The sequence below is a fragment of the Macaca nemestrina genome, chromosome 14 (genome assembly GCF_043159975.1).
Source record: "Macaca nemestrina isolate mMacNem1 chromosome 14, mMacNem.hap1, whole genome shotgun sequence".
NCBI lineage: Eukaryota > Metazoa > Chordata > Mammalia > Primates > Cercopithecidae > Macaca > Macaca nemestrina.
Window position 1 is genome coordinate 87,549,425 of NC_092138.1, and position 15,022 is coordinate 87,564,446.

At 41.8% G+C, this 15,022-nt stretch overlaps 1 protein-coding gene and 1 long non-coding RNA gene across 14 annotated transcripts in view; one reads left to right on the forward strand and one right to left on the reverse strand.

Moving 5' to 3' along the window:
* The window catches only part of LOC105487111 (astrotactin 2), a 995,255-nt gene that overhangs the window by 401,389 nt on the left and 578,844 nt on the right, over positions 1-15,022 (reverse strand). Inside the window, exon 1 of one of the 12 annotated variants that reach the window (XM_071078817.1) lies at positions 8,435-8,603. The exons of the other annotated variants lie outside the window; for them this stretch is intronic. The gene's annotated coding sequence lies outside the window, so the exon portion shown is untranslated. Of the gene's footprint in view, positions 1-8,434; positions 8,604-15,022 lie in introns of those variants that run through there. 12 annotated transcript variants of the gene reach the window in all.
* On the forward strand, positions 8,762-13,504 carry LOC105487108 (uncharacterized). Of its 2 annotated transcripts, XR_011612992.1 has the most exons (4): positions 8,762-8,835; positions 10,737-10,832; positions 12,416-12,508; positions 13,368-13,454. It is a non-coding gene; the product is annotated as an uncharacterized lncRNA (long non-coding RNA). The 2 variants fall into 2 exon arrangements; XR_011612993.1 differs by lacking the exon at positions 12,416-12,508 and having other exon boundaries at positions 13,368-13,504.

Sequence of the window (15,022 nt, forward strand, 5' to 3'; positions counted from 1 at the left end):
GAATTCAGGACAAAAGCCATACAATAATCTCCATAGATGCAGGAAAAAAAGCATTCAATAAAATTAAACATCCTTTGATGATAAAAACATATCCTCAACAGAGTAAGTATTTAAGATTCACACCTCAACATAGTAAAGGCCATGACCCACAGCCGATATCTTATGCGGAGGGGGAGGAAGCATTTCCTCTAAGAATTAGAACAAGACAAAGACGTCCCCTTTCAACACTCTTATTCAACATAGCACTGGAAGTTCTCATCAGAGAAGTCAGGACAGAGAAAAAATAAAAGTTATCCAAGTTGGAAAAGAAGAAGTCAAATTATCCCTGTTTGCTGTGTCTTATATCTAAAAATCCCTAAAGACTCTATCAAGTTCAAGATAAAAAATAACATGCAGAAATCAGTAGCATTTCTATAAACCAAAAAAAAACCTAAGCTGAGAACCAAATTAAGAAAGCAATTCGTTTACAATAGCTACAAAAGTAAAATAAAATACCTAGGAATATATTTAACGAGGAGGTGAAAGATCTCTATAAAAATAATAACAAAACACTGATGAAATAAACTGTAGATGACATAAATACATGGAGAAACATCCCATGCTCATGAATTGGAAAACCAATATTGTTAAAAGGATTATATTGCCCAAAGCAATCTGCAGATTCAATCCAATCCCTATCAAATTACCAACATCATTTTTCAAAGCATTAGAAAAAAAATCCTAAAATTCATATGTAACCAGAACAGAACCCAAATAACCAAAGCAATCTCAAGCAAAATAAACAAAGCTAGAAAATCATATTATCTGACTTCAAATTTTAGTACAAGGCATAGTAACCACAAAACCATGGTATTGGTATAAAAACAGGCACCTAGATCAATGGAATAGAATGGAGAACCCAGAAATAAAGCCACATACCTGCAACCAAATGATCTTTGACAAAGTCAACAAAAATATACACTGGTAAAATGATACTCCAGTTGTATTAGTCCATTATCATACTGCTATAAAGAAATACCTGAGACTGGGTAATTTATAAATAAAAGAGGTTTAATTGGCTCATGGTTCCAGAGGCTGTATAGGAAGCATGGCTGGGGAGGTCTCAGGAAACTTAAAATCGTGAAGGAAGGTGAAGAGGAAAGAGGCACATCTTCACATTGCTGGAGCAGGAGGAAGAGAGCAAAATGAGAGGCGTTACACACTTTTAAACAACCAGATCTCATGAGAACTCACTATTGCAAGAACAGCAAGGGGAAAATCTGCCCCCATGATACAATCACCTCCTACCAAACCCCTCCTCCAATACTGGGGATTACAATTCAATATGAAATTTGGGTGGGAACACAAATCCAAATCATATCACTAATGAATAAATGGTACTGAAAAATTGGATAGCCATACACAGAAGAATGAAACTGGACTCATATTTCTCGTCATATATTTTTTAAAAACCTCAAAATGGATTAAGACCTGAAACTATAAAAATCCTAGAGGAAAACCTAGAAAACACCATTTTGGACATTGGCCTTGGGAAATAATTTGTGACTAAGTCCTTGGATCTAATTAAACTAAAGAGCATCTACACAGCAAAAGAAACCATCTACAGAGTAAACAAACAACCTACAGAATGGGAGAAAATATTCACAGATCGTGCACCCGACAAAGGTCACAGGTCCAGAGTCCAAAAGGAACTTAAACAATTCAACAAGTAACAACAAATAACACCACTAAAAAGTGGGCAAAAGACATAAACAGACACTTCTTAAAAGAAGACATGCCAGTGGCCCACAAACATGAAAAAACGTTCAACATTACTAATCAGCAAAGAGATCCACATCAAAACCATAGTGAGATACCATTTCACACCTGTCAGAATGGCTACTATTCAAAAGTCAAAAAACAACAGATGCTGGTGAGGCTGCGGAGAAAAGGGAACACTTATAAACTGTTGGTAGGAATGTAAATTAGTACAACCTTTAAGGAAGACAGTATGGAGGCTTTTTAAAAGAACTAAAAATAGAACTACCGTTCAATCCAGCAATCCCACTATTGGGTATAAACTCAAAGAGAAAAAAATCATTACATTAGGCCGGTCACGGTGGCTCATGCCTGTAATCCCAGCACTTTGGGAGGCCTAGGCAGGTGGATCACTTGAGGCCAGGAGTTCGAGACCAGCCTGGCCAACATGGTGAGACCTTGTCTCTACTAAAAGTACAAAAATTAGCCAGGCATGGTGGCACATGCCTATACTCCCAGCCACTCAGGAGGTTGAGGTGGGAGAATCACTTGAACCCAGGAGGTGGAGGTCACAGTGAGCCGAGATCATGCTACTGCACTCCAGCCTGGGCGACAGAGACCTTGTTTCAAAAAAAAAAAAAAAAAAAAAAAAAAACCAAAGAAGAAAACCTGCATTCATATGTTTACTGCAACAATAATAACATGAGTGTTATTTCATAATAGCAAAAATATGGAATTAACCTGAGTGTCTATCAAGAGTTGATTGAATAAAGAAAATGTGGTATACACTCCTACCCCTCCCTTCTCCCCACCCACCCACAGACATACCATGGAATACTACTAGGGCATAAAAAAGAATGAAATCATGTCTTTTGCAGGAACATGGATAGAACTGGAGGCCATTATCATAAGTGAAATAACTCAGAAACAGAAAGTCCAATATGACATGTTCTCACTTATAAGTGGGAGCTAAACAATGGGTACACCTGCACGTAGAGAGTGCAATGACAGACACTGGAAACTACAAAAGTTGGGAGAATGGAAGGGTGGGAAGAGTGTGAGGATTGACAAAGTACTGATTGGGTACAACGTTCACTATTCAGGTGATGGGTATAATAAAAGCTCAAACTTCACCACTACACAGTGTAAGCATGAAAGAGACCGGCTTGTACCCTCTAAATATATAAAAATAAAAATATAAATAAAGGTAACTGAAACTATTAGCTGATTTTTTTCTTTTCCATATGTCTAAGTCCTTCTTTAGATCATTTAACAAATACTCACCAAACACCAACCTACTCAGTGCTAAGGAAATGTTTTAGGTGCCAAAAATGTAGTAGTAAACAAGACAGACAAGACCTTTCTCTCATAGAATTTACATTCTAGAGAAGAGACAAATAATTAACAAGTAAACAAACAAAATGATTATTTTGTAGAGTAAAAAAAATATGAATAAAGATAAAAGTATAATACGATAAAAAGTTAATGAGGATGGAGTGAAAGCAGCATAAAGTTAGCCTAAAAATAGGATAGACAGACTTATTCCACTTTAGTCTTCTTTTTCAAAAGAAGTTTTGGCCATTATAATTCCTCTGCCTTTCATTTAAATTCCAGAAAAATCTTGTCTATACTTATAAAAATCATGCTGAGGTTTTGATACGAATTATATTAAACCTTTATATCAATTCGAGGCATGTGGGCATCTTTATTATGTTGTGCCATCCAATTCATGAATACAGTATGTCTTCCCATGTCATTAGATCTTCTTTGATTTCTTTCACCAGTATTTTAAAGTTTTGCTAAAGCTAAACATGGCCCATGCATATTTTGTCAGATTTGCATCTGAGTATTTGATTATCTTTTAGGGATTGCAAATTATATTGTATTTTTTATATATTTTGTCAGATTCACATAGAATATTTTGTTATGTTTCAGAAATTGCAAATGGTATTGTATTTTTTATTTCAAACGTTCGCGTGTTCATTGCTAGTATACGGGAATGCAATTTATGTTGTATATTTTTCTTGTATTCTGAGACCTTGCCAAGCTTACTAATTACTTCTAGAAATTTCTTTTGTAGATTCCTTGAGATTTTCTATGTAAAAAAATCATGTGATCTGCCAATGGGTCAGTCTTATAGTCTTATTTCTTCCTTTCTTTCTTTTTTTTTTTTTTTTTTTTTGAGACAGAGTCTTGCTCTGTCGCCCAGGCTGGGGTGCAGTGGCCGGATCTCAGCTCACTGCAAGCTCCGCCTCCCGGGTTTAGACCATTCTCCTGCCTCAGCCTCCCGAGTAGCTGGGACTACAGGCGCCCGCCACCTCGCCCGGCTAGTTTTTTGTATTTTTTAGTAGAGACGGGGTTTCACCGTGTTAGCCAGGATGGTCTCGATCTCCTGACCTCGTGATCCGCCCGTCTCGGCCTCCCAAAGTGCTGGGATTACAGGCTTGAGCCACCGCGCCCGGCCTTTATTTCTTCCTTTCTTATCTGAATGCCTTCTTCCTTTTTTGATTTTTTTTTTTTTCCTGTTATTGCACTGGCCAGAACTTCCCACATGATGTTGAATAACAGTGGGCAGAGTGAATCTCCTTTTCTTGTCTCTGACCTTTTGGAGAAAGTATTAAGTCTTTCACCACAAATATGTCAGCTGTATCTCTTTTATTGATGTTCTTCATCAAGTTGAGTAAGTTCTCCTCTATTATTTTTTTTGGAAGTTTTAAAAATCATTTTGGTGTGGAATGTTGTCAAATGCTTTTCTTGTATCCATTGACATGACGATGTGATTTTTCTTCTTCTGCCTGTGATTATTGTCATGGGCCTCCACGTGAAGAGACCACTAAACAGCCTTTGTGTGAGCAACATGGCTGTTTATTTCACCCGGGTGCAGGTGGGTTGAGTCTGAAAAGAGAGTCAGCGAAGGGAGATAAGGGTGAGGCCGTTTTATAGGATTTGGGTAGGTAAAGGAAAATTACAGTCAAAGGGGGGTTGTTCTATGGCGGGCAGGAGTGGGGGTTACAAGGTGCTCAGTGGGGGAGCTTTTTGAGCCAGGATGAGCCAGGAAAAGGAATTTCACAACATAATATCATCACGGTAAGGACTGGCCATTTTCACCTCTTTTGTGGTGGAATGTCATCTGTTAAGGCGAGGAAGGGCATTTGCACTTCTTTTGTGATTCTTCAGTTACTTCAGGCCATCTGGGCTTGTATGTGCAAGTCACAGGGGATGAGATCCTGACAATTATAATATACTGATAGATTTTCAAATAGGAAACCAATCTCGCATCCCTGTAATAAACCCCACTTAGTCACTGTGTATAGTTATCTTTTATGTATTGTTGAGTCCTATTTGCTAATATTTTGTTAAGGATTTTTATAACTGTGGTATATGCATGAGGGCTATTGGTCTTTGTAGTTTTCTGTTTTTGAACTGTCTTTGTCTGCTTTTATTATCAAGATAATGCTAATGTCTTAAAATGATTTGGGAAGTATTCTCTCTTCTTTAATTTTCTGGAAGTTTTTTTTGTTTTGTTTTGTTTTGTTTGTTTTTTTTAGAATTGATGTTAATTCTTCTTTAAACATTTGGTATATTTCTCCAGTGAAACTATCCAGGACGGGGATTTGGAGCTGAGGAGAGGAGGAGTCTAAAGTGACAAAATAAATTTCCTTAATTGTTATACGGCTTTCCAAATTATCTGTTTCATATTGGCAAATTGTGGTAGTTTGTGTTTTTAAGAAATTGGTCCATTTCACCTAACTCGTCAAGTTTATGTGTGTAAAATTATTTGTAGCATTCCCTTATTATCCTTTTGATTTACACAAGGTCTGTGGTAATATCACCTGTTTCAGATATTGGTAATTTATTTTCTCTCCTCTCTTCCTTTTCAGTCTTACTTACGTTTGTTTAGTTTTATTGTCATTTTCATATAATCAGTTTTTTGTTTCATTGACTTTGCTGTTTTTCTGTTTTCTATCACATTGATTTCCTTCCTTCGGCTTCCTGTGGATTTATTTTGCTCTTTTTTTCTCTAGTTTCTTGAGGTAGGAGCTTAGATTATTGATATGTAACTTCCTTTTTTCTAATGTATGCATTTAGGGCTATACATTTCCTTCTCATTGAATATAAAGACACAGATATGTTAAAAGGATGAATCATGACTTCAGCTGTGTCGCCACATAATTTGATACATTGTATTTTTATTTCATCTAGTTCAGTCCATTTTTTAATTTCCCTTGAGACTTCCTCTTTGACCCATTGATTATTCAGCAACGTGTTGTTTACTTTCTAAGGATTTGAAGATTTTTCTGTTATCTCTGTTATGAGTTGAAGGTTTATGTCCCCCCAAAAATTTGTATGTTGAAATCCTAACCAACCTGCAAAGTGATGATATTTGCAGTTGAAGCCTTGGGGAGATGATTAGGTCATAAGAGTTAAGCCCTCATAAATAGGATTAGTACCTCACAAGAAGAGGATGGGAGACCAGAGCTCCCTTCCTCTCTAACATATGAGGACACAGAAAGAAGGCAAGCAAGGAAAAGAGAATGTTGCCAAAAAACGGAAATAGCCAGCACCTCAATCTTAGACTTCAGCCTCCAGAACTGTTAGAAATACGTCTATTGTTCAAAGCACCCAATTTATGTTATTTTGCTACAGCAGTCCACAGCTGCTGAAGGCAGCTGTTATTGCTCTGTTATTGCTTTCTTGTTTGATTCTATTGTGGTCAGAGAACACACTCCATACAATTTGAATCTTAAAATTTATGAGGCTTTTTTATGGTCCAGGATATAGTCTTGTCTTTATGTGTCCTCTAGGCACTTGAAAATAATATATATTCTATTTTTGTTGGGCATAAGGTTCTATAAATGTTAACTACATCTTTTTTGTTAATGGTGTTATTGAGCTCTTCTATATTGTTGCTAAACTCCTGTCTAGTTCTTCTATCAGTTTTGCAAAGGGGTATTGAAGTATCCAACCATCATTGTAGAATTGTCTATTTTTTCTTTCAGTTCTGTTAGAACTGAAAAGAAAAAACACACATTTTGCAGTTCTGTTGTTTGATGCATAAACATTTAGGATTTCTATGTCTTCATGGTAAATGATCTTTTATCATTATTTGATTCCCCTCTGTGGTAATTATTTGGAAGGCCTACTTTATCTGTTATTAATATAGCTACTCTCACTTTTGCTTCATTTGCATGCATCTTTTTCCAACCATTTACTTTCAATCTGTCTATATCATTATATCTAATGTGAATTTCTTGCAGACAGTATATAACTAGGTCATGCTTTTAAACCCACTCCACTAGTTTATGCCTTTTAATATTGGTATTCAAACTATTTGCGGCTGGGCACTGTGGCTCATGCCCGTAATCCCAGCACACTGGGAGGCTGAGGCAGGATGATCACTTAAGGCCAGGAGTTTGACACTGGCCTGGGCAACATAGTAAGATCCTATCTTTACAAAATTTTAAAAAATTATCCTAGTGGCAAGTGCTTGTAGTCCCAGCTACTTGGGATGCTGAGGTGGGAAGGTCGCTTGAGCCTAAGAAGTTGAGGCTGCAGCGAGCTGTGGTTGTGCCACTGTACTCCAGCCTAGACGACAAAGCAAAATGCTGTTTCACAAAAAATAATAAATAATTTCTAAAACAGAAATTATTTACATTTAATGTGACCTGAACATTTCTGGCATTACATTATATTATTATGTTTCAACTCCAGATCTTATTTATATTAATGAGGACCAACTCTGATTTATTTATCTTGCCCAAATTACTATCTGAGGGGTCTGGAGAGTCATGCCCTACAAATCATAAATTCTCATTAGATGGGTTTATTTAATCCTATATATTGTGACTTAATTTCCAACCTGGCTCTGGCATAACATGAGACAAGGAAGAAAAGGTAAAATATTTTAGCCCAAAACATGTTTCTTTGACATATTTTTAAATGACCCTGCAAAGCTGTTCTGTGTAGGGAAAATTTTGCATCGGTAAAGAATGTCTATTAACATAACTACATCTTTTTCTTTCAGACCCTCCCAATCCTTAAGAGATTAACTAAAATCTGAATAGGAAACATTTGTCATCTATTGTCTTTAAGGACAGCCACTAAAAGACATCAAAGGAACTTTGGTCTCCACAACTTTTATCTTAACTAGAACATCCCTATATCCCTACAGCCTGGAACTCCCAACCCTCACCCCCTGCCAATTGCCTCTCTAAAATGTGTAAAACCAAGCTGCTCCTGACCACCTTGGGCACATGTCACATGTTTTCAGTATCTTCTGAGGGCTCTGTCATGGGCTGTGGTCACTCATATTTGGTTCAGAATAAATATTTTCAAATATTTTACAGAGTTTGGCTCTTTTTGAAAGACAGGACTAGCTGGATTTCTTAGGCTGACTAAGAATCCCTAAGCCTAGCTGGGAAGGTGACTGCATCCACCTTTAAACACAGGGCTTGCAACTTAGCCCACACCCGACCAGTCAGAGAGCTCACTAAAATGCTAATTAGGCAAAAACAGGAGGTAAAGAAATAGCTAATCATCTATTGCCTGAGAGCACAGTGGGAGGGACAAGGCTCAGGCATTCAAGCCAGCAATGGCAACCCACTTTGGGTCCCCTCCCTTTATGTGGGAGCTCTGTTTTCACTCTATTTCACTCTGTTCCCTGTTTTGTTATGGCTGGAGCTGAGCTTTCACTTGCCGTCAACCACTGCTGTTTGCTGCTGTGGCAGACCTGCTGCTGACTTCCATCCCTCCGGATCCGGCAGGGTGTCCGCTGTGCTCCTGATCCAGCGAGGTACCCATTGCCACTCCCGACTGGGCTAAAGGCTTGCCATTGTTCCTGCACGGCTAAGTGCCTAGGTTCATCCTAATCAAGTCGAACACTAGTCACTGGGTTCCACGGTTCTCTTCTGTGACCCACAGCTTCTAATAGAACTATAACACTCACCGCATGGCCTAAGATTCCATTCGTTGGAATCTGTGAGGCCAAGAACCCCAGGTCAGAGAACGCGAGGCTTGCCGCCATCTTGGAAGTGCCCTGCCGCCATTTTGGAAGCAGCCTGCCACCATCTTGGGAGCTCTGGGAGCAAGGAACCCCTGGTAACATTTTCACTGACATGTATTTATTTATTTTAGAGACAGGGTCTCACTCCATCACCCAGGTTGGAGTGCAGTGACACAATCATAGCTCACTATAGCCTCAAACTCCTGAGATTAAGCAATCCTCCAGCCTCAGCCTCCTGAGTAGCTGGGATTACAAGTGTGAGCCACTGCACCCAGGTAGACCTTCACACCTTCTATTTTCTCTGGCTTCTCCTGGTACTCATCCAGCAGGGGAAGGTGGTGGCCTTGTTACTGACAAGGGAAAGAAGAAGTCCAGGTTTCCCATGTGGCCTTCTCTGATACCCCAAAGAAAATGCCCCTGTTTTCAGCTGGGTGAAGGTGGGAATTTACCTCCCCACTAGGACTTCACGGATCTCTTCCTGGATGGGAGTGGTAGTCACTGGATGGGTATGTCTAGTCACTGTTCCCTACTTAATCTTCACTAACACCACACTGGGTGGAAGGTGGCCCCCCGTTAATGCTCGTCTGTGGCAAATGTCCTGGCTTTCTACTAGTTCTTCCCTGACAACAACCCAGCAGGAAGGGGGAAGGTGCTTCAATACTGTGGATTAGGGGTGGAAGGCCATGCTCTTCACTGATGCTGAATAGGCCAGGGGGTGGGGGTGCTATCTATCATTGAGGTTAAAGTCCTGGCTCCCCACCCCATTCAACCTTTGCTCCCGTGGGGAGGGATGGGTTCATTTTAATTTTTTTCCCTTTTCTGTGGTGTTTGGCTGGAGTAGAGCAGTTATTGTCTAGCATTTTTCTGTCTTGCTAGTTTGTCCTTTTCCTGGTATTTTGGCTAGTGAGAGCAGTTTTGTTTTGTTTTGCTTTTTTTCCTTCACATGTGCCTATTGACATTTCTGAACTGCAGGCTCCTGTAGCTCCAAAGATGGGACACATGAGGCAAAGAGAGAATCTGAGGAACTGACCACCATGTCTTTCTTTGAGTCCCAAAGTCTTCAGCTGGTCTGCAAGGCTCCACCTTTCAGTCTTATGCTTGTTTTATATAGGACATCCAGGGTTTTTCGTTGTATTTAGCCAGAAAAATAAATATTTCCACTCCTCCAAAGCCTATTTTTGCACAGTCCTAGAGCTAAGAATGGCTTTTACATTTTTTTTTTTAAAGAACATGAGATAAAAAAAGACTACATATGACCTGCAAAGCCTAAAATATTTACTATATAATCCTTCATACAGAAAAGTTGAAGACCCATGACTTCAGCCATGACAAGGCACCTGGAGTTTATTCTAAGTGCAACTGGAAGCCTTAGGAGGGTTGTTGGCAGAGGAATAAAGTGATTTTGTTTGCTACTTTGAAGAGATTACTGAAGTTAGTGAATCCAATTATTTCTAAGCACTTTCCTAGAGTCCACAAAAGGAGTCTGGGGAAGCAGGCTCTGTGGGTCTGGGCAGGGGCTTGAGAAAGGGGGTGGGTCAGCCTAATAAGGACTCCATCACATGAAAGCGTGCTTCTTTGCTGAGGTTGTACAGTAAATAGGTGAGAGAGTGGGGAGTCTAACCCAGGTGAGTGCAGCTCCAGAGCCTCATAGCCCCCATTCTGCTCCATTTCAGGGGAGGACTCATAGGAAGACTCTGAGCGCAAGTCTCTGAGCCTTGAGATTTGGAAGACCTAGCAGGGAGGGAGAGGAGGATGCCTGGAGGATTACCATAGGTTCCTCCCACAGGCTAGCCCTGCCGGGCTCCTCCCCACCCCTCCCCCGCTTCTTCCTCCATACCGTTAACCTGCTCTTTGCTGCTTCCTAGTTCGACTTTTCATCACCACCAAGCCATTTGTTTCTGTTTGTAATTATGCATTTTAATGTTCATTAATTATGGAATGCAAATTGCTCCGAGTGCAAAATTTGTAATGAGCTGTTTTACCATCCCACCCCCAGGTCTAGAAGGTGGGCCAGCTGTTCTGAGCAGGAGAAGGAAAAACAACCAACTTGCAAAACAGAACAATTTGTCCTAGGGCCTGAGTGAATCATATGGTAAATAAGCCTGGGGGACTTCCTGCTGAAGCTAGAGGTGGGGCCCTGCCCCACCTGGGTCCTGGGTGACATCAGTGTGGCATTTTCATTCTTTGCTACAAACTTGGGCCTGAAAGGCAGGTGGGGTAATGGAAGGAGCTCTAGCCTTAGACCCAGCCTTTTACTGGTTATACCACCCTGAGCTGGTCACTTGGCTTCTCTGAGCCTCAGTTTCTCCTTCTGGAAGGTAAGGATTATGATGAAATCATCCTCAAAATAGGGGTGGCAGGCAAACACTAGCAGGCCCTGGACAAATGCATGTGAATGGCTCTCCAGATTGCTAGATTCCAGTTCTGCCTGACCGTGGCCTTCTTTTTTTTTTTTTTTTTTTAAGATGGAGTTTCCCTCTTGTTGCCCAGGCTGGAGTGCATTGGTGCAATCTTGGCTCACCATAACCTCCGCCTCCCAGGTTCAAGCAATTCTCCTGCCTCAGCGTCCTGAGTAGCTGGGATTACAGGCATGCACCAACATGCCTGGCTAGTTTTGTATTTTTAGTAGAGGCGGGGGTTTCTCCATGTTGGTCAGGCTGGTCTCGAATTCCTGACCTCAGGTGATCCGCCCACCTCAGCCTCCCAAAGTACTAGGATTACAGCCGTGAGCCACCGCACCCAGCCAAAAATTTCTGGTTGCTTTCTTTTCTTTTTGAGATGGAGTTTCACTCTTGTTGCCCAGGCTGGAGTGCAATGGCACAATCTCAGCTCACTGCAACCTCCGCTTCCTGGGTTCAAGCAATTCTCCTGTCTCAGCCTCCCAAGTAGCTGGAATTATAGATGTGTGCTACCATGCCCAGCATATATATATATATATATTTTTTTTAGTAGAGATGGAGTTTCACTAGGCCAGGCTGGTCTCGAACTCCTGACCACAGGTGATCCACCTGCCTCAGCCTCCCAAAGTGCTGGGATTACGATTACAGACATGAGCCACTGCACACTGCCCCGGCTGAGGTCTTTAATTGTCCGAGAGCCTTCAGATGGGAACACTCTGAGCCTCAGTCTCCTTCAATGGAGGCATTGGACAGCAGGAAGTCAGGGAAGGCTTTCAGATAAAAACTGCTCAGTTTTTATCAAAGCAACTGTGAATTGTAAAAAGGGGGAAATTAGCTCTGAAGTATTTAAGAGGAAAATGGAGAATTTCCTTGGAATTGATTGAATGTATTTTAAGACATCACAAGGATGTCCCCAAACCTGCCTGACTATGAACAATGCCTTGTTCTCCTCCAAGGACTAGGTAAGTATTTGATTTCTTTAAGTCTCATGGCCAGAGCAAGCATAATAACAGTATTACCTCCTACAAATAGTACTCGTCTCAACAATAGTATGCCTCAAAATTTATGGTAAATATTTTTTACTTATTGTTATTATTTTTTACAGACAAGGTCTTACTATGTCACCCAGGCTGGAGTGCAGGCAGTGGTGCAATCATAGCTCACTACCACCTTGAAATCCTGGGTTCAGGGGATCCTCTTGCCTCAGCCTCTCAAATAACTGGGACTACAGGCATGTGCCATCATACTAGGCTAATTTTATTTTTATTTTGTGTAGATATGGAGTCTTATCATGTTGATCAGGCTGGTCTTGAACTCCTGACCTCAAATGATCCTCCCCTCTCAGCCTCCCAAAGCCCTGGGATTACAGGTATGAGCCACCATGCCCAAAGTGGTAAAGATTAAATGAAATGTGACAATAACGAGACTAAACATATATGAAAGCCAGAGTACACTGTCACAAAGAATACACACAACTGTGAATGAAGTCTGACTGAGACACTTGCTCAATGTGTGCCCTAGTTTTTCTGAGCCTCAGTTTCCACAGTTTATACACTGGCAAAAGTAACTCCTTCCTCACAAGACTTGTGAGAGGATCCTGGGAGGTCATGTACCTGACATGTGCCTGACACCTGACAGGTGCTCACAAAATGCTAACTGCTGTTGTAGTTACCTTGTTACTTTCTCCAAATAGGACACATTCAGGGAGAAATGTAAAGGAACCGTATACAGGGAGATGGTAGGCATTTCTTCCATGCCTACTTTTCCGATGAGGAAACTGAAACTCAGAGAGGTCAGGTGAGCTGCCTTAGGTCAAACAGCAAGCAAGAGGCTGACTAAGCCCACCATTGAAAGCCCCCTGACTATGGGACCAAATGAGGTGCTCTTTTCCCTGAACCGCATGGAGGTGGCCTGTCTGTGGTGTCACAAGTGGTTCAGACTGGCTAGGTTAATACAGAGATTGTGAGAATCTAGTGGGAAGGGCCCTGTAATGGGTTATCAGAGGACTTGGGTGCTTTAGGGACAGAGAGGTTGCTTGTGGCATAGTCTTGGATATACAGATTAGATACAGCATCTTGGAAAAAAGAGGTAGGGAAAGATGCAAGGAAGGAAATGAAATGCATATTTATTATGCACCTGCCATGAGCTGGATGTTTCCCAGTATGCTATATTTTTTAATCCCCCCAAAACTCAGAGGACCTCTAAAATACAATATACTCATTTTACAGGCAAGGTTATTGAAGATCACACAGGCTGAGGAAGGGCTGCTGAATTCTTCAATATGAACCATCCCTTTGATAAGAAACTGAGTGGGCTTGGTTCTTCTCATCCCAGGAGACCTCTGGTGTGCTTCCTGGCATATGAGTGAGTGGGAAAGGCTCTGCCAGTCCTCAGTCCCCCACCCCTCTCGCCACTCAGCCTCAATCTGTCAACTAGGCCAGCTAGCCTGTCTATTAATGCAGACATTGATTTGGACAACCAGGCCAATCAAGAGCCCATAATTACTGGGAGTTTTAATCAACTCATGCCAATTCAGCTGCCGCTCAATTTGTGCTGGACTTCGGTGCTGACAAGGAGGGAAGCGGTGGGGGGTTGGGAGAGGCATGCAAAAAGGATTACAGGGATCAATAGTCCTGCGTAATGAAGGACAGCTGCTGCAGGCACCACCAGGGGGCCTGAGACTTCAGAGTGGAGGAGACAGAGCCTGCCCCCATCCCCCAGGAGAGCTCCCTGGCACAGAATGAAAACCACACCCCTGCTTCATCTCTGCCTACACCTGGATCTGGAAACCACTTAGGCACCACCAGCCAGCACCTGTTCCCTGCAGGGTCCAGCCCTCAGTCTCTCTCTCCACATTTTGCCCTCAGCCGGGCCTGGCCTCCTCTTCTTGAAGAAAATTATGTATCCTTCAGAGCCAGCAATCCCATTACTGGGTATACATCCAAAAGGAAATAAATCATTCTACCAAAAAGACACATGCAACCGTATGTTCATTGCTGCCCTATTCACAATATAAAGACATGGACTCAACCTGGGTGCCCATCAATGGTGGACTGGATAAAAAAATAATGTGGGCCGGGCGCGGTGGCTCAAGCCTGTAATCCCAGCACTTTGGGAGGCCGAGGCGGGCGGATCACAAGGTCAGGAGATGGAGACCACAGTGAAACCCCGTCTCTACTAAAAATACAAAAAATTAGCCGGGCGCGGTGGCGGGCGCCTGTAGTCCCAGCTACTCAGGAGGCTGAGGCAGGAGAATGGCGGGAACCCGGGAGGCTGGAGCTTGCAGTGAGCCGAGATCGCGCCACTGCACTCCAGCCTGGGCAAGAGCGTGAGACTCCATCTCAAAAAAAAATAAAAAAATAAAAAAAAATAATGTGGTGCGTATACACATGGAATACTATGCAGCCATAAAAAGGAAATCATGTCCTTTGCAGTAATACGGTTGCAGCTGGAGGCCGTTATCCTAAGCTAATTAACACAGGAACAGAAAACTAAATACCACATGTTCTCACTTATAAGTGGGAGCTAGGCTGGGCGCGGTGGCTCACACCTGTAATCCTGGCACTTTGGGAGGCTGAGGTGGGTGGATCACCTGAGATCAGGAGTTCGAGACCAGCCTGGCCAATATGGTGAAACCCCATGTCTACTAAAAATACGACAAATTAACCAGGGGTGGTGGCGGGCACCTGTAAACCCAGGTACTCGGGAAGCTGATGCAGGAAAATCGCTTGAACTCAGGAGGCAGAGGTTGCAGTGAGACAAGATTGCACCATTGCATTGTAGCCTGGGCAATGTGAGCAAAGCTCTGTCTCGAAAAAAAAAAAAAGTGGGAGCTAAATATTGGGTACTCATGGACATAAAAATGGCAATAAGAGACACTGGG